We start from the raw sequence: 25,377 nt of genomic DNA, 5'->3' as shown, positions 1-25,377 counted from the left end.
AAGTTCAAGGCAATTGCGCCACTTATCAGTGTGGTAGCCTGTACCGACCTGAGCAAGAGGTCAACCAAACAGGGCTTTAGAAACTCAGCAACAGTTATCCCTAACATGGCCAATGCTGACTAAGAAGGGGTATCTGAAAGGTGATTATAACCCTGTGCCTTTTTCCTTTTTTCACTTTTTTTCCCAAGGATCCCCCCTCGCTTGCATACACGTTGGTAAATGCAGTCAAGAAAGCAGCAGGAACACTGGCCAGACCTGTCCTGCAGGTGTTGCCCAGCCACTGTAGCAGCAGGAAGTGCTTGAGGGCATCGCAGCCTCCCCAGCTGCCAGAAACTATCTTCTTCCCACAACAGGCAGCACCTTAACTTCACAAAACTATAGTTCAGCCTTTCATATTTTTTCCTGATGCGTCAAAGGCTCTAAAGTGAGATAATCTAATACTCCTGCATACAAGAATCATCTCTGACCACTGCCTAAACCTGCAATGAAAGTATGTGCTAAGGCAACCAAAATAATAGCTGAACCACACAATTACAAAGAGCTGACACTGGCATCATGGTTCAGTCCTCAAAAAATTTTTTTTTGAGTTAAGGTAGATCTGTAGTATCTGTGATTTGTCATCCACAGGCTTCTCTGTAGATCCACCCTCACAGAGACAACAACTGGGAGCAGTTGCTGGACAAAAGCACCCGAGTCACCCAAATCACCTGCTATTATGAATAATCATATTGCATAAGCTTCTTAATTAGCTACTCAAGAATTTTTTTAAGCAGCTATTTCTTTGGCTCTGACTGTTGTTACTGGGAAGTGATCTGGTCTCTAATTCCTTTAATGGAAAAGAATAATCTTCCTATTTTTCCCTAAAATTTATTCTCTGTTTTACGTCTGCTTGTTTATAGTTCACATCAGAGTTTTACATTTTCATTTCTTCCCTGTCTTTAGTGTTACAGCCTTCTCCTGGCATTCTTTCTGCCCTCTACGACATGTTATGGAGAGATATAATACCCCCTTACAGATGGCAGACAATTGGATGGATGGGGCTTTGATATTCCTGCCCATGGTACAGAGGATTGGTGATCTTAAAAGGTCCCTTTCCACACCAACCATTCTATGATTTTGTCCCTTGTATTTCTTGCTAGGCTAAAAAGATTATTTTTGTGATATTTTCTTGTAAGAAAAGCTACTTCAATACCAAGAATAGAAGCTTTCTTTGCACCTGATCGAATTTTAATTCATGTTCCTTGAATGAGAATGAGCAGAACTTCACAAATTACTTTGACATTTTCACTAAAACTTTGAATAGCATCATTAACACTCCTCTAATTCCACTAGAAATAATTCAGCTACATCAGGCAGACACTCCTAGATCTGTGAGTGTCAAAGTAATTAGTCTGTTTTTCCAACTAATGAGCTGCTGGCTGAAACAGTAATTTTTGTTATTAGTCCAGTCTCAGTCATTGATTCAAACAAATATTAAATATTCAGATCCAGCACTTATCCTGAGGAATTCCAGAGCTAACCCTCTCCTACACAAGAGCTTTCCTTTCATTGCTAGTGTTATTATGTACAGAGAGACAGTCCTACAAATGTTTTCTAAATCCCACTTCTCAATTTTGTAGTTTCCTATCTATTAAGGAAAGGTGTTTCACTGAAGATGGATGAGATTTACTGCACTTCTGGATAGACAGCTATCAGTCTAGCTCACATTGCTTCAACACTTCATTCTACTCAGAGCTGTTTTGAAGTTCCCCATATTTTCTAAATTTCTCTAGCCACTACAAAGCTGTCTGCTTAATTCTCTCCAACATCTCCTTTAATATATATTTTATGTACACAACATTCTTGAGTCATCTTGTAATATCTGAGAAAAGATTTTATCCTTACATGCTCTGTTTTTGTATAACACTTCCATACAATTATGTGATGGAGATTCCCCATTACCCAACATTAGTAGACGACTTCGGAACTCACCAAATCATCTGTGAAAAGAAATCTTGTGCAAAAACCTTGAAAAATACAGACTGCAAGTAATTAATAACTGTGCAAACCAATGCTGGAGAAAAGTTAAACATCTACTAAAAACTGTATGCTTTTATGAAATGAAAAACAATGTTGAAACCAAACTCAGTGTGTTGCTGTGTGTTAGCAATTTGGGGCATTGTTCTAAGATCTGTAGGCAGTATATTTTGTATTAGCAGCCTGGTTTTCTGTCACAGTGTCTACAACACTCTTGGTTTTGTGGTTCTCAGATCTCATATTGTCTTACAAAAGCTGGCTTTAGCCCAGATGTTTATCAACTCATCATTTCAGCTCCTTCAAAAATCTTCCTCAATTTTAAAAGCAAATGTTTGGGGTTTTTTTTAAAATTGAAATATCTGATTTTTCACATAAAGATTCAAGTTATATACTCAGGTTTGTTTCTTCTGTTCAAGGAATAAAATTCTCACAAAACCCACAAAGTTATATACATTTACATCAAAATGACAATGCCAAGCCAACACACACAGCTTTTTTGAGAACAGGTTATTGTAAAAAAATAGCTTTTTGTCTGCTGATAGTAGTTTCTAAAGAAATACGAAGTTTTCAGATGGCCTTTCCGGTTTTGTTTGTTCAACTTCATTACATAAACCTGAGGGAAATACTTAGAAAGAAATTGCCTACAAAGATTTAGTCCTGTGTTTACCTGAAAGAAAAAAGACCAAATAATAAAATAGCAAAATAACACATCCTGTTCAAACCCACAGGGAATTCCATTATATCGAACAAAATTTACTTGCAAATAATTTAAGTGGACTTGACCTAAATCTGCTTATTAACAAAGTCTGAAGTGTTTTTCAAGAGTTTCCACTGAAGTCTTTCCTTTCAACTCGGTGTTTCTTTTCAATAAACGCAAAACCTAGTGGATACTTACTAACATCTAGGTTGTTTATTCCAATACTCAAATAATTACCTGCCTCACAGTTTAATTTAAAACATGAGAAATTAATTTTCTTGGGGTAATGCTCCATTTAAAACTAATTTCCAAGATTATACAAATTTTTGGTAATAGCATGATACAGAAATATTTTGTAACTCTAGGCTAATATGAATTTCATGTCAGCAGTAGTTTGCCCACAGCTTAAGTTTCTAATGGGGTACTCACAGTAGGGCTCTATCCAATAACTCCACATACCCTGGTTCTTATTACGTAAGCAAATCCCAAGTTATTTCCAGACACAAAGTTCAAGGACAAAAGGAAAAACATCGGAACATGCAGTACCATTTGCACATTTGAGGCTAATACATTTCATGCACTTAATCAAGTAACTCAAGATAATCTGTTTCATCCACAGAAAAGTCAGAAGTAACTGATTTTACCACGGTCTCTTCTGAGGCAGTCTCCACTGGTTTCAGAAACCTTCTTTGATTCCAAATCTCCTGGCTGAAGTGCAGTGTTGTGGCTTTCCCCCTGTCAATTGGCACAAAGAATATGCCATGTGAGTAGTCAGCCTGTGCCCTTCTTTTCCCTATGGATGCCTACCATGCAGTCCTTATCATCATCCCTGTTAACCCATCTGGCGGGAAGAATCATGCTCAGCACTGAAAGGGTGTTGCTATCCTGGAAGCTGCTCATTTTCTCAGCAGTTCTGAGTCAGTGATAGTCTCCTCTCTGTAAAGATTACCTTCATTACTCACTACTTTCTACCTACTGGTTTGTATGTAACCAGGGGCTTCATCTCCTGTACAAAGACCTCTAAGCCATGGTGCGACCCAAACTACCACACAGGATTACCTCCTTCCCACCTTTATTTAACTTCATGACAATTGTTGGCCAGTTAACTCCATGTGATTTTGTTTTCTCTTTCATCTTGAAGATTTAACCAGGCAGAGGCAAAAGTAGTACTGCTCTCTCCAGTGATCTTTTGGGAACACCTCTAAGAAACCCTATAGTCTTTGAAGATTCACTGTGTATTTTTTCTGAACTTAACATCATTAATGTAACTCAAAACTTCAAGAACCATTACAAAGAGATAGTGCTTTGGGATTTAAAGTGGTCCCTATAGCTTAAGAAGAGCTTTAGTATTCTTTTCCAATCTGTATTTGTTACGGTTTAACAAAATCAAATTGAGACACAACCAATGTAATCTAAATTTCAGGTCTTCTGCGTTAGATACCGTAGCCTATTCTGATCCAGAAAAGCCTGATTCCGCCAAAAAACAACTGGCTTGTCTCTGTTCTTACACTGAACTCAAAAGAACTACACCTTCATCTAATGCTTCTGCTTGCTAGATCATGTCCAATTTTTGTGGGAGCTGAGAGGACTAGAGAATGTAATCCAGAAACAACAATATATTTGAAACCACTCAAGGATGCAGACAAGACGAAACTTTACTAGTACTGGGCCCTCTTAAAAGCTTGTGAAAAGCCATTTCTTCTACTAAAAAAATCGTAAATATACTTAGATTAAGAAGAAAATCAGTTATTTCTTATAAAAATGCCCAGTGGAAAATTTTAGGAACAACCAAAAATCTTCAGATTAGAATGATTTTTCGTTTTATTTTTCTCTGTAACTAGAACAAGATCAGACCTCAGAGCTAGCCTGTAAGGGTCATCATGATATGTCTTTTTTTAAAGAACAATGCAGTTGTTTAAATATCCATTCATCTGACCAAATTTACTTTTGACTTCTGGTCAGTGGTAACAGTCTCAGGATATTTTTAAGCTTTAGAAATTGAAGATTATGTAAGTTAATAGTTTTCTAGCAGAAAGCATACTTGTAAATCAGTATTATTTTGGCATGTCTTCAGGGGATCTCTATGTTCAGCTGTAACTGGACTTTTGAACAAACTGCACTTTTCCTGCACCTGCAATCTTCATTTTTTGCTGGCATGGTGGTTTACTGTACCATGTACCTTGCCTGTGGCATTCTCCAACTAGCTACACAAAGATACAGCCTCTGCCTGACTTTAAAATTTACACAGAGAAACACAGTCTGTGTATTTTTTAACTCTGGTCATCTATTTTAGGCAACACAGAAGAGAGCTTCAGTGCAAGTCATGCCATTTGATTTCAGTTTATGTGTTACAGGGTAAGGTATTTGCTTTGTAAAATGCCCCAGAATGTTTGCATTAAGAGAGCCTCTCTAATGAAAAAATATGACCAAGTTCTTGAGGCAAATCCCTTCAGCACAGCTGGGGACCAAGGCAACGGGGAAACAAAAGGCGGAGAGGGGCACATGCGTCATCTGCCCCACGTGGAACAGTGCGCTTGGCAGGCTGGTGGCTGCTGCCCTGCATTGTGCTCATGTCCCAACCACTGGGAAACGCTCATGCAGGGTTTGGGCCCTCAACCAAAGCTGAGAGCTAACCCTTATGCTGCTCTGCAGCTGAGCAGGACTGCGCTGCCAGATCTGCAGCCCATCCTGCCAGCCAGGACACCTGGGCCTGGCTCTCAGGGCGCATGGAAAGCCAGCCTCCCGCCAAGATAAACATGGGAGGCTTCCCAGGGGGAAAGCAGCAGAACTGAGGAGACCAGAGGGAGATTTTAATCTATCAGTTCTGTATCAAACCTGATGAAACTTTTCTTAGCATGACACTGATTTACTAAAATGTTTCTCACTTCAGCTTAATCCACACCAGTGCCTATAGCAGGAGGATGTGAACTGGAAGGAAAAGGAAATAACTAACTCATTAAAATTATGCAGCTGAAATAAAGAAATTAATAAATGGCAACAAACTCCTTAATTTGTTGATTTAATCTCTTTTAATTTTTCCCATGAAGCAGTTAATAAGGCAGTTAATGAGCTGCCATTCATCATTGGATACTGAGCAATCCACATTCAAGAGGCTGATTAAACAATATAGGTGCTTATTTCATTCTGGCAGCACAACAGGATTGAGATTATTAGTTAGGAAAGAGATCAGACATTTTGAGCAGAGGAGAGGCAATCATTCTAGTTATACCAGTCTGAAGCTATTCTCATAAAAATATAATATTAACTTTTTCTTTATTTGGATTAGAACAAAGTTAAAACACCTAAAGCATGATTTGAGGTATAAACCAAAATAGGGCACAGGTTTTCAACACTCAGAATTACTCCAACTCTAAAACAGAAGGGGGTCAACACAGCTAATGGACATCCACCTTCAAAAGAAATTTCTCTCTACAGACAGTGATTACTAGAATAAAGTTCAGCCTACTCATAAATTACAGATGTCAACCCATGGGAAAAAAAAGTTCCTATTTTGGAGTAGGGGGTGATTTTGTTCTAGTCTTTTTTGGTGGTGCTGAACAGTAAAGTCAGTTTATACAGTACGGTTCTTAAACTAATTTCAGCAGTCCTGACCAATAAACTCCAGATATTTTTACTTCTCTTAGCATCATTTCCTGTACTCCCATGAATCCACAAAGAATCAGCTCAAGGAACTAAAACTAATTGCTTTTCTTTTTGCAGAGCTAATTATTTTCGTTGGTTTTTTATCTCCTTGAACAAATCAGATTAATATCAGTCAAAGAACAAGAGTGGAAGTGGAGATGGTTTGAATTCTTATGCAATAACAATTAAATCCACTTTGTTTCAGGCAAACGCTAAAGATAATCCCTGTGAAGTTTTGGTTCAGCTATGAGGACGTAGCTAAAAGGTAAAAATGTCAAAGCCAATGAAAAACTAGTTTTTTACTGCCTGCTATCAAAGTACTATTAAAATATGTCTCTTCAAACAGAAAATTGATTGTTTATATCCATTAAGGCTGTCCCTACATAGTGAGTGACCTGTTGAACTCAGTAAGCAGCAGTCTCTTGACAGCAACGAGCTGAAAAGCAAAACAAGAGTGGAAATACAGTAAAAACATTTTTCAGGTACTCATGAGTATTGGTTATTACCTGCAACAATAATCCCTCATGCCTCTTTGAATGAAAACAGCTGATGCTATAAATCCCAGTACAACTGTGATGACATAACCAGACTTCCATGGATTTACTAGACAAGAGTCGTAAAAAGCATCCATCACATAACTGAAGAGCTTCTAAGCCTGGATGACCTTTGGCTCAGCTATCTGAATCACAGAAGTTAGCCACACACTCCTCCTTGAGACGGGAAAACATAGATGTTATTTGAGGGAATCATAGAGAGATTTTGCTGTGAGTATTCAAATCAGCTAAAGACATAAAGAGAAACTTTTATCAAGTAGCTGAAAGGATCCCCACGCAATGGGATAACAAGACAAAAGTCTGAGAAGAAAAAAATTGGGAACATGGTGTTGATTCTTAAGCTATGGCTACTGGTCTTCCCATAGTCAGAAAAAGAAAGTTTTAAGGCCAGGTGGAAAAAATTTCAGGGGGGACAAAGTCCTACAGATCCAGTAAAAATTATCTTCTATTTGTAGAATCTAGCCCATACACTCTACACTGTCTTTGGATGCATAGTCCACATAAAGTTGTGATTCCTCATACGTAGAAAATTAAAATTTCAGGTTTGTGTTAAGCACTATCCACTATCAGTGGTCAGAACTGAGCAGCAGCTCCCCAGCAACAGGGTCACAGTCAATGCAGACACTGTTTACACAAGGAGTGTAGGTTACAGTGACCTCTCTTCCAAATGCTAGAGGTTTAATTCTACAACACAATGATGAACACCAATACAGCTGTTTAGCTGGCCCTGCACTGCAGGGCCAGGAAAAGGGAGGAAAAAAGTTGCTTTCCTCCTCCTTCTGGAGCATTCCAGAGTCCTGGTCTGAGCTTGTAAATTAATTTTTACATGAGTCAGGAAAGAGCAATCACGTCACCATTCCTTTGCTTCCAGGATCCACTCAGCAGTGACAGAGAAGGGCAATGGAGCTGGGGAAGGGTCTGGAGCACATGTCCTATCAGGACCAGCTGTGGGAGCTGGAGGTAGCAGTTTGGAGAAGAAGAGGCCCAGGGGAGACCTTATGACTCTCTACAGCTCCCTGAAAGGAGGGTGTATCCACGTGGGGGGTCAGCATCATCAACCAGGCAGCTGGTGGCAGGACAAGAGGACACAGTCTAAAGTTGTTCCAGATGAGGTTTAAGCTGAATGTTAAGAAGAAATTCTTCACAGCACTGTGATTAGCTATTAGAATGGGCTGCCCAGGAAGATGGTGGAGCCACTGTCCCTGCAGGTGCTTAAGGAAAGACTGGATGTGGCACTCAGTGCCAAGGTCTGGTTGACATAATGATGTTGGGTCATAGGTTGGACCCTGTCACAGGATGAGAGGGAGCTTCAGACAAGCCCCGCCTTAGCCTTGGATTTTTGGCAACTGCTTAAATTTAAGAAATCACTCTGGTACGCAGATTCGAAGGGATGGTAGATCAGGTCTATTTATAAAATTAATTATTTATTAAACAGACCATAGATAGATAAAATAATCAGAGTCACTTACTGCAAAGTATAAAAGTAGAAAGCACTATTCGTAGATTACTGCATAACATAAAACAGTGCACAACATCAAGGTTGCACCTATATTAAAGCTAGAAAAAGAAATAGTACTGATTAGGGGCCAAATGTAACTTACCACCAAAATAATAATAATAATAATAATAATAATAATAATAATAATAATAGGAATAATAATGTACACAGATTTCTTCACTCAGCCTCCAGAGGAGTAACTGCAAAGCAGGCATCCCTGCTCAGGTGAGAAAGTCCACACATTTCCAGGGAATGTGTAGAATATTTCTGCTTCGTGAAAATTTTGGTGTAGCTTTTGTAAAGTGAGGTGTCTGACAGTCAGAAGTCCACCTTATCTTCCAGATTTCTCTCCAACAGTAAGATGTTTATTGGCAGCTGGGAGATGCCAGATCGCTGTTAACCCCACGGCACTAAAATACCTCACTACAAGACAGCTTGTCCTGTTTGAGTTATCTGACTGTTAACAAACAACTGATAAGCTCTTGTTGTGGGATGAGATGCCCTGCTACAGACTCTATGATCTCAGAGGTCTTTTCCAACCTAATTGATTCTGTGATTCTGTGACAGTGAATGGTGTATTTTGTTGGAAACTGATCTGTCAATTTGTATACTGTAAAGGACCATGTTTCAAGACTTTGGCACTGGAGAATTCAGAGTTGTATTTTGGGATACTGTGGAATGGAACTCAAACCTGAGTTCTGACATGGGAGGAACAATGTTAACAGATGTAAAGAAGCGAGATTCTTTGGCAAGGCTGCAGCATGAAGCAGAGCTTTCATTGCCCTTCGATAAATTCAGCTTTGAAGAAGGAAAACAAGGATCATTACAAGTTTGTTCTGTTTAAGAAAACATTTTTTCCAAATATTCAAATAGCATAATAGATTATAGAAAATACAGGCTCAAGGCTTTCTGTTTCTTGATTCAGATCAAGAACCTGAATGTAAGTCTTCTTTTCCTCAACTACAGAGCTCCTGGCTTTGGTGGAATAGTTGTGTCCACCTTTTTATAAGAAAATCCATCTTGTTCTGATGATGCCTTACTTAATCTTCTATATCATATATGAACACTTGAATGGGAGGTCCTCTGGTATGTCCTGTCCCTGCTTCTTTGAACATAATCTAGGTATGTTGCTCCATCAAAGTTTTTCCTTCAACAGTTCTGTATTGCCCTGACACAATACTTTTGTACTGTCCCTTCATTCCACAAAAAGAAAAATGAAAACACTCCTCCCTATGCATTAGCAATCTTCTGAAACCTTTCTGGTGGTTCCTTGTTGCTTCCATCCTCCAGACTTAGACTACCCAATTTTTATCAGGCATAAAAATCCCCAAGCCATACCCATTTCTATCTCCCAGGTTTTCTGGACTGCTTTCCTTGCAGCAATTTCTAAAACTCACTTAAGTGTAATTTTAAAAAAATCTTTTTGTATTTCCGTCCCTGTTCCTCCCAAATGTTCACAACAATGCTTGTCCTACTTCCATAATACACTATGATTTTAATGCATCTCTGGGCCGCATCACGAGCGTATCTCACTCCTAACAACCTTACACAGGAATCCAGGTCTTCTTGAGATTTAAAGAGCCCATTGTTATGATCCGGTTTAAACACAGAAACGCAAAGAAAGCTAAGTCTCTGTGCATAAATCAGAAAGAACTTAGAAGGTTCTAAATATTCCCAGAAAAGAGATTAAAACCAAACAACATTAAATGTTGGTGCCAAAAAATTGATATATTTTATTTAATAGTAAAAGAGGCAAAGAGAAAAGTACAGAAAAGTAAGAAAAAGCCAAGGTAACTACAAATAAAATCATAGGATAGGTCACCACCACACTGTGCTACCTTTAGTGCTGCCAAGATGGGGTGGGGGGAGCAAAACAGTCTTTGCCCTTTTTTGCTGCTGTTCGAAGCATCTTTTCTGCCGTCTCCAATCTCTGGAGCAGTTGGGCTGGAATGCGGCCTCCCGTCCTCCGAGCTGCAGGCGCGGTGCCTGGTCCTGCAGCCGAGCCTTGGCCCACTCGCGGTGCTCCCAGCACGGGATGCAGCAGCAGGGCAGGGGTTCCACAACTCACTCGTGGTTCCGCTCCAGGGGTGCAGGTTCGGGGGGTTCTCCTCAGGCGGGCAGCGTCGGCTCCAGGAGGCCTCAGAGAGTCTTGCAGCAGGCGATGGTGGTGGGGGGGGAGAGGCAAAGGTCAGGGACTCTGCCCCTGGCTTTTCCCTCCGACTTGCACCAGTTTCACCTTCCTTTTTATGGGCCTCAATCCGGGCTAGCCAGGGTCCAAACCGCCCGTATTATGACAAGCAGACAAAATGATGAGGCATTTTGGAGCTTTTCAGGTTTTGAGCAGTCAAAATGACAGAGCATTTTTGAAGCCTTTCAGGTGTTGAGCGGTCATAATGATGAAGCACTTTTTGGAGCCTTTCTCTTATTATTAGGCTCTTACACCAATTACAGTTAATTTTCTACAATACAGCAGCAAAACAACCTGTCCTTCCTAAATTCAATACATTTTTCTCCTTATGCTACTCCTTACTTGTCACAGAATGCACTGCAGAAATGAAGTCAGACTAATTAGTCAGCTAATTATGTATGTCCACACTTTCTCTACCTCTCTTTACAGGACTCTACTCATGGCCTGCATCAAGAATAGATATGATTAGATTAAAAATACCAGGGACCCCTCTGATCATCTCTCAGACCCCATCCAATGTCGTTACTACTGAGTTATGGACAAGCCTCAACTTCTGTATCTCAACTTAGCCTGTTCGAACTATTCCTCCTTGAAGAGTTATTAAACATTAAATGAACCAGAGAGCATAGTACAGCAGCAAAAACATTCATCTGCAATACTGGACAGCCAGGATACTTGCTATAGTTAACACTGTATCATTTATGAAGAATTAAACTACTGACAGAAGAAATGAAACTATTTCATTTTCATTAATACTAGATATTAACACCTGTTAACTGCTTGGTGATGTGAAGTAAAATGATTCCAGAGTAGCTATTCAGATTTCTTTCAAACTAGAAAAAAATGATATCATAGTACTTTTATTCTACTGGATAGATTATTAAAGATATAGGCTAAAGCTGAAAGAAAGCAAGGACCTGGAACTGAATCTCTAAAAATCCATGAGAATGAATGTCCTAGTTTCTCAACTACTTTGGCTAAAATTTCTGGTTAAAAATTATATTAAGAACCACAAGGATTAGACAAAGAAACACGGAAGTTTGTTCTAAAAACAAAAGAGTTCAATCTTAGGAGAATTATAAACTCATTTAAATAGGCTAGTATTTTTTTTTTTTAATGAAAATAACTTGTAACTAAGTTCAGAACTTGTTTATCAAACCAGATATTAAACACACTAATTCAATAGCTGCACTATCCCCTTCATGCTTTTTATGGGGTCAGGTGATGCTTTCAAAAGACCTGAGTGTCATAAAACACCATCTGCTTTAAAAGCACCTCTTTACTTCATCAGCTGCACCTCTGGGTTACACTGCTGCTGTGAAATAATACTCAGATTTTTTGTGTCTGAAACATAAAATGTTTCTGCCAGTATCAGTGCCATTCACATATAAACCATATAGTTCTGAATCAATTAGCTTGAGCATTTAAATTAGTATTACTGCATTAATATAACCATCCACAGGGGCCAATATATGCTGGTTTTTAGTGTTGTATAATGTAGCCAATTCCCCTTACAATTTCAGTTAACGAAAGATTCTTTTCCACATTTTCTTCCAAAAACTGTTGTGTAACATCACTGTGTACTGTAAATAGCTTCCCACTTCCATCTGCTGTCTGCTCTAAACTGCTCTGGTTTGCAAAGTTTTTGTTTTGAAATTCTTCAGCATAAAGCATTTGTTAGCCTTGTTGTAATTTCTTCTGGGCTATGGCTTCCAGTAACTGGCATTAGCAGAGGCAGTGGCACTAAAGGCTATACTTAATACATTCTTTCTAGTTAAGAGTCTAAAAGAGTGCCTAAAAAAATTCATTTTAATGAAGGCATTTCACAACAGATTGGACATCATGAGCTCCCTGAGTTTAATAGGATACACTATCACCAATCAGATGAGCTGAGTACCTCCTTCTCAGCACTCTGAAAGGAAACACTAAAGGCCCCACAAGTATGATACAGATTACAACCATTCTAGACTTAAATTTCGTTTGTGACTACTGTGACAAGAACATATTAAAATTATAAGCTAAAGGTTATCATGGTTGACTCCTAGTATAGATAATGTACTAGTTCCAAAAAATGATTTTTACCTATACTAGTCACTGCCAGAGTTTCCAATAAAGCTCAAACCAGCCAAGATAATTTGAATGATGCCAGGTAATTCTGAAATATGGTTGTACTGGGTTTGTGTGGCAAGGGTTTGGTAGCAGAGTGGCTACAGGGGGTGCTCTGTGAGCAACTGCCAGGAGCTTTCCCCATGTCCTACAGAGCCAATACCAGATGGATCCAGGATGGACCCGGTCCTGGCCACAGCTGAGTGCCAGGATCAGTGATGGCAGTAGCACCTCTGGGAAAATGGATTTATAAAGACAGAACAAAAACCCCAGCGCCTCCAGCCAGAGAGAGGAATGAGAATGTATGAGAGCAACAGCTCTGCACCAAGGTCAGTGAAGGAGGTGGATGGTGAGGCAGCTGCCCCTGCAGCCCCCGGAGGACCCCACACTGGAGCAGGGGATGCCATCAAAGGAGGCTGTGACCCCATAGGAAGCCTGGGCTGAAGCAGGCTCCTGGCAGGACCTGTGGCCTGTGGAGAGAGGAGCAGGTTTGCTGGCAGGACTTGTGACCCCACAAGGGGCCCACACTGGTGCAGCCTTCCTGAGGGACTGTACGCTGTGGAGGGGACCCAAAATGGAGCAGTTTGTGGAGAGCCGCAACCCGTGGGAAGTACTCACACTGGAGAAATACATGGAAGACTGTCTCCCGTGGGAGGGACCCCTTGCTGGAGCAGACAAAGAGCATGCGGAGGAAGGAGCAGCAGAGAAAATGCGTGATCAGCTGACCACAACCTCCATCCCAGGTCCCCTGTATAGCTTGGGGGAAGAGAGAGAAATAAAGAGTGGAGTTGAGCCTAAGAAGTAGAATGGAATAGGGAGATTTTTTCTTTTAGATTTGTTTTCTCATTATTATTCTTATTTCTCTACTCTTGTGATATTAAGCAATAAATTAATTTTCCCAAAGTGCTTGTGATGGTAATTGATGACTGATTCTCTCCCTGTCCTTGTCTTGACCCATAAGCCTTCTGCTATTTTCTCTCCCCTGCCCCGCTGAGGAGGGGAGTGACAGCATGGCTTAGGTGGGCACCTGGCAGCCAGTCAAGGTCAAGCCACCACATCACTGATAGCACAGGGAATCACAGTTTTACAGTTACACTTCAACACAGCATGCTAATTAGACATCATTATTACTGTACAGTTTCTATGATGACCAGACTCTCTAGGTCTAATTGCTTTGCTGGGCACTGTACAAACATCAGAGCTATATTTCTGTTTCCAGAGAATGTGAAACCTCATAATTTCATGCATAAAAGCTTCCCAGTAATTCAGACTAGAAGAGGTTTCAGGAGGTCATCTAGACCCCAAGAGCTCCAAGAAGAGTTCAACAATGGCAATATAATACCTTAGATTTGCTTAATCTATTCTTAAAAACTTCCAACTAGGGGAATTTTGAAACCTCCTTAGGCAATGTAGACTACTGATTTAGTACCTTTGTTAATAAAATGATCTTAATATCTGTTCTATATCTTGCCTGCTACAACTTAATCCAAGCACTTCTTTTGCAGCCTAAAAGCAAAAAAAACCCAAACTGCTCCCATTTCACTGCAGAGCTGAGACACTACTTTGAACACTTCAAATATATCTTCTCTTATTTAGATGTAACAGTCTTGATGAATTTTCTCATGTACCACATTCTCCAGCTCTCTAAATCTTCTTACTCTGCTGCTGACTCCCCGTCTATCTTTTCTGAAGCACTGTGCCGCTGAAATACAAAGTATTGTAGCTGAGGCCTTGAAAATATTGACAGGGAATAAGAGAAACATTTTTCACAACGCAAACCACACTCCCATTTGTAAATCCTGGCATGGTATTTACTTTTTGCACAGCAGGATGACAGTATTGACTCCTGTTCCTCTTCTGTAGTATTAAACCCCTAATTTTTACCTGTTCAGATCCAATTATTTAAATTATTAAAGAGGTCCCTCTGCCCAGATTAAGGTGCAAATGAAACCATACTCTGAAGTCAGTAGTTACAGCTTTTACTTCCTCTGGTGGCTGGAATACAGAGCACTACCCATCCTTTTCTTTCGAGGATTTGAGAAAGGACAGCCCTTTGGGGCTGTGACGTGTCTCTCAACAGCCCTAGAGACCTTCTGCTCTGCCAGAGTTCAACGTGGCCACAACTGCTTTGGAGACATATCTGATCACATCTCTGGCCATGTTTCTAGACATGCTTTTAACATGTGGCTTAATAATTCCCAAACTCTTTGAGAAAAATCGTATCACTTTTGAAAAGAGGCTGTAGAATCCAGCTTCCACTCCACTTGGGATGTCTAATAATTAATGTACAAGGAGGGGTCCTTTTAATTATTTTATTACTCCCTTTTCTACTTATTCTTTACTATTTGGTGGCTTTGTTGAAATACCAGAACCTTTCAGGTCAACAGATAAAATTCACAACCTCCTTTCCACTGTGAAATACAACATGCTTGCTTTCATCTGTATTTATTTCAGTGCTTTCTCTATCAATATGAGGTTGGTTCAATAGCACATAATCCAGTTTGTACTGTGTTGTTGCAATGTGCTCACTGGTATTACCTTTTTCCAGAACTCAGCATAAGAATGGGACTAATAAATCTCAAACCAGCTGGTATTCAACAATGTTTTGTGTAGAGGTAGATGGAGATAAAAACCTTCCAGGCATGTCAATGAAAAAGGAAACTGTCACTGGCAACCTCAGAAGTTGTTTCCAAAAACCTTGCTAGTTTTCCAGCTGTAGAAAAAGTACAAGAATTTTCATCCATTTTAAGCTTTGTTTTCCTAATTGCAGGACTGAAGACCAGGTCCAAGGCTGGTCAACAGTTATAGTTCTGTTGTTGGAGCCAGTAAGTGCTTATAAATTCCAGCAATATGCATATGGATGAATAATGGACTTGCCACAAAGAATAATGCCATGTCTTACCCAGCAGCACTATTAATATTATTCCAGCTGTCTGGGTATTGTATTTCTGCTAACCACACCTCCCACTGGTCTGACAGCTTCCAGGGGCTTTGAATGGCTGTTTGGTAAAGTTCAAACTGGTGTTTTGTGGGGATATTTCGGTGCAAGCTTTGTTGGGGAGCATGATGTAAAAACTGCGGTTTACTATCCTTCTTTTTCTCCCACTCTGGCTCCAACTGCTAAACATCATGGACTTGAGAGACTTTTATCCAGCTGTTAAATTTCTAGGGCAAGCAACACCCCTTTACAAACAGCTGTTTCTTCCCTCATCTTTTTACCGCTAGAAACTTTTTAATTTTGCCCTCAGTAGTGTTCACTTTTTAAAGCTCATTGGAATAGAATGTGACTTGATACCTTGGTGTAGTCTGTTAAACAGTACATCTGACCCTTTCTCACATTTTCAACTAATACCTGTGAACATCTGTTCATAAACACTGTAAAATCTTTCTTTTGTCCTAAACATCCTAATGGTCTTCCTTTCTGAGTGGCAGTATATTTAGTCTAATTTTACACCAATTACCAGACATAGTTTTCCAATTCCTTGCACAGCCGGAATGTTTCACATACAGGTCCGGCTCTGACAGTAACGAAGAAGCTGTGGTTGTTGTTCTTTATTATAAACTCCAGTAACATATCAATGTAGCAAATGGTAACTGTGTGCTGTAAAACATCTCCATGTCTTGGTTTGGAGCACCCTGTTAAAGCAATCTGTGACAGAGGCATCTACTTCATTACTAGTAACAAAGACATGAAAATTATTTTAATTTAACAGCTTGTGTGAAGGCTGATTTAAGAACATCCATTCCCTGCTTGGTCTGTAATTACTGAGGCAGGAAAAATGGTTTTAAAACTTCAGCTACTTGAGAACCCATTCTGCCTTTCAGACACACAGTCCAGGCACACTTGGATAATATGTTCACCACCATTAAAACGAACTTAATGCTGTCATTATTGTGCTTAGAATAGGCCACAAATACCTGTTACTTCTAAAAGACTTTTTCACAGCCTTATGTATATCCCGAGTCTTGATTTACATGATGTGAGGCCACCTGTTTTATGTTCCGATCAACAGTATTGCTTGTTGCAGAAAAGGGCCTTAAACTCCCAAAGCTTCCCAGTTCTCCAGGAGCACAGAAGATGCCTTTTAACAGAAGCTGCGGTCTATTAACATGCCACTACTACACGCCCACAGAGAAACAAACATTAGGCAACATTTCAGTCACGTTCAATGTAACTTTATTTATTAATTGATCACTGGGGTGATGGTGACCGGTTTCCCATTGTTACCATTTCATTTCTTTCAAAGCTGGGATTTTTGGCTGGTTTATTTTTTTTTTAAATACTGTGGTTCTAAGCAGGAACAAAAACAATTCACAGAAAAATTGTGTCTTTGCGTATTCAGCCAGGACTCTGTTTTCAGAAAGTGCTATGAACCCCACATCAACATAAGGATAAGGGAATATACAGAGCATAATCCCTGTCATGGTATTACAAGTAGCTGTTGGAACACTGAGATGTAGAAAAGAGTTGCCTCGTCTCCCCTTACACAAACTTTTGTTTTCATAATCCCAGCCCAACCATCTCCAATGTACATGGTCTTTTTAGGAAAACATTTTGGGATATAGGTGTCCCTACAAACATGCTCCCATGAAGTTATTTTTTCCTTCTGGCCTTCAACTCTAGTAAGTAATATTAACTATATTTTCTAGAATAGGACAAAGCTGCAGGACAACCCCACAAAGTGACCTGGTTGGTTTGAAGGTAGGTGAAGAGGGCCTCTTGGTCAGATTCACAGGTCTGGTCTGTTGTTTGGATGACCTGGGGCTGGGTGACAGCCTCCTGGACAGCTTCACACGCTCACCCCTTCGCCCAATGCATATTCAGATCTTTTCATGGCCCCCCCACTCCCTTTGACATATTCCCACACCATTTAACTGTACTTTCCTTTTATTTTGTTTTCTTTCTACTCCCATTAAATTTTCACTTAATTTCACTATCTTTTACTAAACATTTTATACACACACTTTATTAATAAAATCGTTGTATAGTATGAAGAAGTATAACTATGTATAAACATACATTTATAAACTTCATACACTTCCACTTCTGTCTTTGTAAATACACAAAAATGTCTATAGGTGTGTGTATGTGTGGGGGTCTTTAACATACTTCTGTGGCAAAGAAAAAGGCAAGGTTTTCAGCAAGTACAGGGGGTTTAGAGATCACATGGGGTATGCCCATGACCATGACAAAATGGTGACTCCTGTGGACAAAGGGGGGACTTCTGAGACCTCATGGATCGGATACATTTTTGGGCTAAGTGGGTCATATGGCTGGAACAGGGGTAAGGGCTTCTAGTGACAAAGGTCATGAGACTTTTGAGGGTCAGGTTTCCAGCGGGAGTTGGAGGAATGGAGCCTGCACCATCTGGCCCCAAAGTTGTTCTTTAACTGTGACCAATGACATCTCCCTTGGCTGTAGCCTTTTCTCATCTTCTCCTCATTTTTCTAAATCACAATAGAAATCTACATTGCTGTCACTCAAACGAGGAATGAAGAGAGGCTAGACATAAAATAACTAGGAAACAGTATATAATGATAATTAGAGAGTGAACTTCTGTATGAATACTATTTTAACATACAACAGTAACAATTACAGGGAGTTTGGGGTAATTTGGCATTACTTAGACTAAGCAGATATATGATGATTAGGATAAAGAGATGATACAAGTCATGTGAGGTAGGGCTTTTCTGGAAGAGAAGATTAGAAGACATACCTTGAGTGACAAACAGACAAGAAACTATTTTTTGTCTTCTTTATATTAAGACAAAATAGGATGATCATACCCAATTACCTTGTCTAAACAAAAATACTTTGTATTATTACTTAAAACAAAGGGGCCACATGAGGATCCTAACTTCAGATGACCAGACTTTACCACTGAACCTGGTAGCTTAGTAGTTTAGTTAAACAAGGTAATTTAGTTAACACTTCCATCTAAATAAGTAATTTATATATTGATGTTTTAAAGACTAATCTTTATTCTTCACTTAAAGTACATACCTTCTATTTTTTCCTATTTTTATTCTGTATTCACAAAACCATGATCCACCTACCTTTCCAAAGGTAGGTGGAATTTGCCCTATAATCACTGAAGCGAATTGTTCTTTATTTTCTCTTTGTATCATGATTAAGTAAAAGGAATCTTCCGAACGAAAAGCCTACTCCTTTTGGATTGGCTTTCTTGAACTCTCATTATTTACCAGCAAATGTTTAGGGGTGAAGAAACAGCAACAGCAGCAATCCAATTTTTGGATGAGGTTGAGAGCAGATGTAGATTTGGCTACAAGTCATCTTTGCTTTTCCAAAGACCATCTCCTGTTTTGTCCAAGAAAAAAGGGTCACACCATATAGCAGCATCCAAAATGTGCTATTCATCAAACAGATGATCTGTTGTGAATTCTAAACCCTCTGTTTTTATATCATGATTAGTCCTGATTGTTCTTGCTCCAGTTAGAGGTCTGAAAGTTTTCAGAAATTATCATTGCCAAGTTTATTGACTCTTTTTATGAACCAGTCCATGCTTGCTCACAGGGAATGTTATGGATCACACGTTCACCAGAAGTGGAAATGTGACAATTTAAAAGTACTGTTAATATGGAATGACTTTGCCCTGAGGGAACAATGAATTTGGAAAGAGAACTGCCATGCCAAAAATCTCGGGTTACCTGAGGTTGTAAGGGGTTTGAAATTCAGGAGATTAGAAAATTTCTCAAGACAAGGAAAATAAATTATGCCAGATGTAATAAATATGCTGAATGAGATCTTTTCAGAGATAATTACCTGTAAATCTGAAGGGATCATAATGATACTCTAACCTATATACAATGGCAAGAGGACTCAACCTAAATGCAATTCTAAGCAGCAAAGATATTTTAGTGTTTATTTTGAACATTCATTCTTTCCTTATTTTTAATTCACTAATTTAGAGTGGGGCAGGAAAAGAAAACAACTCTGCTTTCTTGGTCATATGCTGCTGCTAGGTATGGGGTACATGCAGTAAAGGAAGGGTCAGGCAGAGCCACAGCTGCACTTGGCAGGCACATGGTGCAAGGAGGGGAATTACCAGTGGCTCTACTGGAAGCTATAAAGTTTTAGGCCTAAAAAGTGGCTGTAAATATAATGTATTGGGTATGAAAGTTTTTTAACAAGTAAGTTTTTACGATTAAAATTCATGTTAAATAGAACCATTACCAACCTGTATCTATCTGTGATAGATAAAGCAAGGTCTCAGAACGAGGTCATCACCTCTTCAGTGAGACCAGGCAATATAAAAGATAGGAAAGACAATAGAAACCATCCTTCTCTCATCATTTAGCTTGTAAAAAAACCTGCAACCTTGACTTCATAATGTTTAATTAAATTGATCCACAGTGAGAGTGAAGATTGCAGAATAGGTACAGCTACAGCTGACCAATGAATAAATTATATTAAAATAACATGGGTTGGTTCTTCAAAAGGGTTAAGATCAGCCTCAAATGAACTAAGTCTATGCAGCCTAAGTATACACTCATGTGATCGGAGATTTTAAATTCAGAGCTAGGCTGAGGAGAAATGTGATAGCAAGCACAGATAAACAAGAGTGGAGACCAAACAATGCATCTCCCCCAAACTGTAGAACAATCAGGAAAAGTTCAATCAGGAAGTCTTTGTAAGTGAAGTTATTAGAGAATTAGATTAGTCCAATTTATGAGTACAACCAAAAACTTAAGGTATAGATTGAGCTGCCCTTTTATCTTACCTTGTGAAGCAACCCTACAACCTCTCTGAAAGGGAGCTGTACTGAAGAAATAAATGGGAACCAAAAGTGGTGCTGAAACCATAGAAAACTAAGGTTTTCAGGGAGGAGTAGAACTTCGAAAGAAGGGTATTACATAGCAAGAGTTTGTGACAACACCCTAAAAAATCCTGCCTGAAGAATAAAAAGTGTATTGATATGTACATGCAGGTACATATATAAAACTTGGAGCTTGTAAATTTGAGTGTCTGGAAAGACCAGAATATTAGTTTCAAACAAGACAAACAAAAGAGGCAGTAGGAACAAAGCATTTCTAGTTCTTTGAGTCTGCAATTAACCTGTGTCTGATTCTGGAGAAGAAAACCACCTGGGAGAATAAAGGTTTCAACTCAAACTGTGATATAGCTGAATTAAGTGGCCAAACTCCATTTGCTTCACTGCCATAAGGAATGTGTGGAAGTCAAACTTCCTCAATCTCTAAACGAAGGCCAGAGCTTTCAAAAGCCCCCTTTGTTCCCAAGCACCCTGTTTCTGATAGCTGAGCTTCACTTGCTGTGGGTGGTAATTGCAGCTGGAGCCGTGAACACTTGACACATTAAAAGAGTATATTTTGCTGAGCAATAAAAAATGATAGAACAATGGAAATAGCTTAAAAACTTTAAAGCCCTTCTGAAAAACAAAGAGGAAAATTCTGAGACTGAACTATCCTACTCAGTTTAGTCCACTGGAAAACCTGCCATTTCAAAGCACCACATCTTAGACATAAAAATTTAGTCTGGCAGATTTCCAGGTCAATTTTAACAACAACAACAACAAAAATGCTAGGATTACCCACCAGTTTTTTGCTCCTTGTTCGCTTTATGATAACTGTATTTCTCCAGATTTTGTTTCCCTCCATGGTCTGCGTGCTCCAAGCCACAGTAGGGATTTAGGTTAGTCCTTGTGCAGGACTTTGACTAGGCTGCACTTTGTCACAGGAGCCTGACGTGCATTCACGCTGCAGACTCGCTGTGGGTGCCTGGAGCTGCGAAATGTGCGTATGGTAAATGGCTGCTTTTCGTACACAGGCATTCGAGCATTACTTGTTGCTAAACTTGCTCGCTGCCTGGGCAATCCATCTGCCTGCCTTGTGGGAGCGCGTAGTGCAGCTCAACAAAAGCAAGCCAACTCTCAAAAGAGGAAAAGACTGAGAGCTGCAGCACAGCATTTCCGCAGCTGAAGTCTTACGCCGGGAACACAGACACAGAATCCGCACAACTGTCTCGCAGGCTGCTGCGCTCTCTAGAGGGAACTCATAGCAAGGGAAACTGTATTCATTCCCAGGGTACTAATGAATTCCCAGGTGACTGCTGGAACAGTGAAAATATTACATATGTTGACGGTACAGCGTTTCAATAAAACGCATGAAAAATTGGCTAAAAAATGCTTTTTGGATCAAAGCACATTGTTTTCTTTATTCCTTGCTACATCATTTACCAGCCTTTCTCTCTCTTCTTTTTGAGATCCATTTCCCCTCAGCCTTTCCCTCCCAATCCATGCCACTACAACACATTATGAAGATAATAACACAAAGCAGAATCTGATAACTAGTGAATGTATGTGCAGACACAGGAGAAGGTAACACAGGTTGAAAAAAATAATAGCTAGGGAACATGAGATAGTGGAAAATATGATGGCAGTTATGAGAGTTCCAGGAGGATATTTACATTAATGAAAAACAAAAATAATGTATATTTAGTGAATGCAAATGATATAAAGCAGTAATATAATGAGATTAGTACTACCAAGTGGCTTAAAACTGCTTCAAAATAATAAACACAGGCCAACTGTCACTTACAAAAAAACATACAGAAGGAGTGGCATCCCTGTGTCCACAGCTTATTTCAGTATTTCAAAAGATCACTGACTTACAAGTAAAAATGCTTTTTTTCTTTCTCTGACTGTGAGCCACATGATATTTAGCATACCATATTAAGCTGACCTAGTTTTACCTATTTCTGTAAGTTTTTAATTTCTGCTAACAGAACTACAGTCTACTTTGTCCTTCATACAACACCAAACCCTTTATAGTAAGGTACACATACAGTAGGAACAGATTTTACTGCAGTACTTACTTTTGCCTGGTAATGAAATGTATGTTGACCCATGCCAGCTTATGAATGCTTCCTGAAAAAGGACTTGAAAATCCAGCGTTTCAAGGAGTTTCTCATATATTTAAAAAAGGAAAAAATCCAGAAAGAAAGAAGGGGAAAGACCCAAAAGAAAGATAAACAAAGAAAAAGCCTGTAAGCTTTAGAGCTCTGACTGCAAAATATTCAGCCTGGTAGCTCTGGGAGAAATACAACTCTGTGTACTTGTACATGCTCACCCCATTAGAGGAGGAGTCAGTTTTGCAACACTTATGTTCCTTGCTTCAGGCAAAACAGTGATTCTCTTCAGTGCAAGCAATGTTTGGATTGTGATGGCTATAAAGGTGAGAGGTGTGCTCTGGAGTGTAGGAATGCTGCAGCAGAAAAAGAATAATTGGAAGCATCAGCTACATACTCTACAGGTTGTTGTGGCTCCTTTTGAATGCTTATTGCCCATTATTTTTTTTTTCCAAGGGAAATCTAATACCCCTTCAACATAAACTGCACCCATAATAGTTTTTGTGTACCAGTAGCCCATGTTTTATATTCTAGAAAAACAGAAAAAACATTTACAATGGAGTGAAAGGTGCTGGCTTTACATCAAAAAGCTGATTAAACAGAAGGAAAGAAAAAAGGAGTTTTTTTGGGTAATTTTGAGAGGTATTTCCTGTGACTTGAAGAGAGTTTCACATTATGCAATGAGGCTGTGAATTTTACTAACATAACTATTCACTACTCATCTATCTCTACTTAAGTAAAAACATTTTTACATATTCTTATTAATGATTCAACTGAATCACATTTTTATCTTCTCTGTATTCAAGCCAGTGAACTGAATATAAAATTAAATGTATGCATGTATAGTGAAGATTCTTTTAATGAAATAGACTGAGCAAGAAGGCTCTTTTTCATAACAAAACGAGATTTCAGGCATGCAGATGCTAAGTTGTTACTAGAGACAAGTCTCTCCAATCCAGGTCAGCATTGCTCACATCTTGTGACCAAACGGACAGTCCACAGACTATTCAAAACAGTAATCATAGGAACAGCGTCAAACATTTGTGTTTCTTGAAAAACACTTTCAGGTAAGGAGTATGTGCCTTGTGATCTATCCACACAGAAATCACAAAACTTCAGGTGTGCTCCTTCAGTGTGGTTTGGCTGTGCTAAGTACCAGCTGCTGTTCAGAGGATCAGTGTCAGACTGCACCTCTGCCTGCATTGCTCCCACCATGTGTGCTGTGTTACCCATTTGACTCCATGTTAAGACAGGTTAGGGAGCTCAGCTGGTACTGGAAGACAATTCTCTTTTTTTTTTATTATTATTTGTAAATTTCTGAACAGGCTCACTCTGAGATCAAACAAATGCTAGGGACAGCATGCAGGGGAACAGAATGTATAGCTGGCAGAGAAGATTCAGCACATGCCCATAGCATTCAGCCATCTCTGAACAAATTCTACCAGTGACTCTCTGTGTTGAAAGGGATAAAATTGCTCCTGATAAATATGGAATGTGTGCTTGAACAGATGCTATCACCTCAAAAATAAGAAAAGGAACGCAAGATAGAACCCAATATGTATTTAACCAGCCTTGTAGCAGGCTGTGCCCAGTTCTCTTATTTCTGTATCTGCTTGACTCTGCTAAACACAAGGAGATCAAAACATGGAAGAAGGGATGAGAAAGCTAAGATTTGCCTAGGAAGGAAACTTCCAAAATGAAGGTGAACCAAGCAGTACTGTTCACACCATCACTATGTTAATTTCTGTAAGAGAAGTATGTATTGTTAAGGTCTGCATGTACAGTTTTGGCCCTAATCAAAACAGGCTTTATAGCCCCAGAGTCTGGATGATTGGGAAAAGAGAACAAAAACTAAATCACTAACAGATCAGCAGTGAAAGATGAGGGGTAATAGTGAAGAACTATCACTGGGATCTGTAAAAATGATAACTTTAGACATTTATACCTGCACTATCCAGTTTATAGCCAGCTGACGTAATGCAGCCCTAGTAACTGTGGCAGCAGGGAGAGGTCCGTGAGATAGCTCTTAAATATTTCCCCATGATTTTGAATTAGCTTTTTCAGCTTTTAATGAACACTGTGTGCCTGTGGCTACACTACTAGCAAGATTTAAGCCAGTCAGGCAAGTCAATACAAGCACACTCAGCCTCTGGTGGAATACTGCCAAGAAAAGGCAACTCTGATCCTAGGAGCACTGGATTAAGGAGAATATTTTAAGGTAGTAGTAAAATCTCTTATGCACAGAAGACAGCTCACCCACATTCAAGAAAGATTCTTTCAAATTAGGACAGAAGAAAAGAAAGGTCACCAGGATGATGTAAAGGCTCTAAAGCCTATCTATTAAAAGATGATTGATAGAACTTGGCTGGGCTAGTGTGGCAAAGTAAAGGTTGAGGCAGAAAATGGAACAGGCACTTACGTGTCCCTATAAAGGTAATCTATGTCTATAAATACAAAAGAGAGTAAACACTGGACAAGTGAAGAGCAGTTAGGCTAACGAACAATTCTGGAGCAAAAACAACAGGTAGAAACAGAACACACATAAAACCAGACAGTAAACTACAAGGATACTGACCACTAAAGTATGAAAAATTGAAGCAGATTTTCAGTAGGGTATAAAAAAGCACAGCTACTTCTGGAATAGATCTCAGCCAGTCTCTGAGGAGATTATCAGCTTGACTCATCCCATCTCATGTAACTGGTGTATCAACTTCAGAAATCCGGTTTAGGTCAGGATTTTAACCTGCCCTATCATCAAGAGAGAAAGATTCCTCTGTGGCTGATCTAGAA

At 39.4% G+C, this 25,377-nt stretch overlaps 1 protein-coding gene across 12 annotated transcripts in view; it reads right to left on the bottom strand.

Moving 5' to 3' along the window:
* Positions 1-25,377, bottom strand: part of PRLR (prolactin receptor) — a 155,421-nt gene that overhangs the window by 65,691 nt on the left and 64,353 nt on the right. For 8 of the 12 annotated variants that reach the window (XM_039566600.1, XM_039566599.1, XM_039566602.1 and 5 more), the window contains one exon: positions 3,358-3,448. The gene's annotated coding sequence lies outside the window, so the exon portion shown is untranslated. The other 4 variants (XM_019283348.3, XM_010395157.4, XM_019283349.3 and 1 more) reach the window with 4 other exon arrangements.

The sequence above is a fragment of the Corvus cornix genome, chromosome Z (assembly GCF_000738735.6).
Source record: "Corvus cornix cornix isolate S_Up_H32 chromosome Z, ASM73873v5, whole genome shotgun sequence".
NCBI lineage: Eukaryota > Metazoa > Chordata > Aves > Passeriformes > Corvidae > Corvus > Corvus cornix.
The sequence above is the reverse complement of the archived record's forward strand: the minus strand, read 5'-3'. Positions and strand labels throughout refer to the sequence as shown.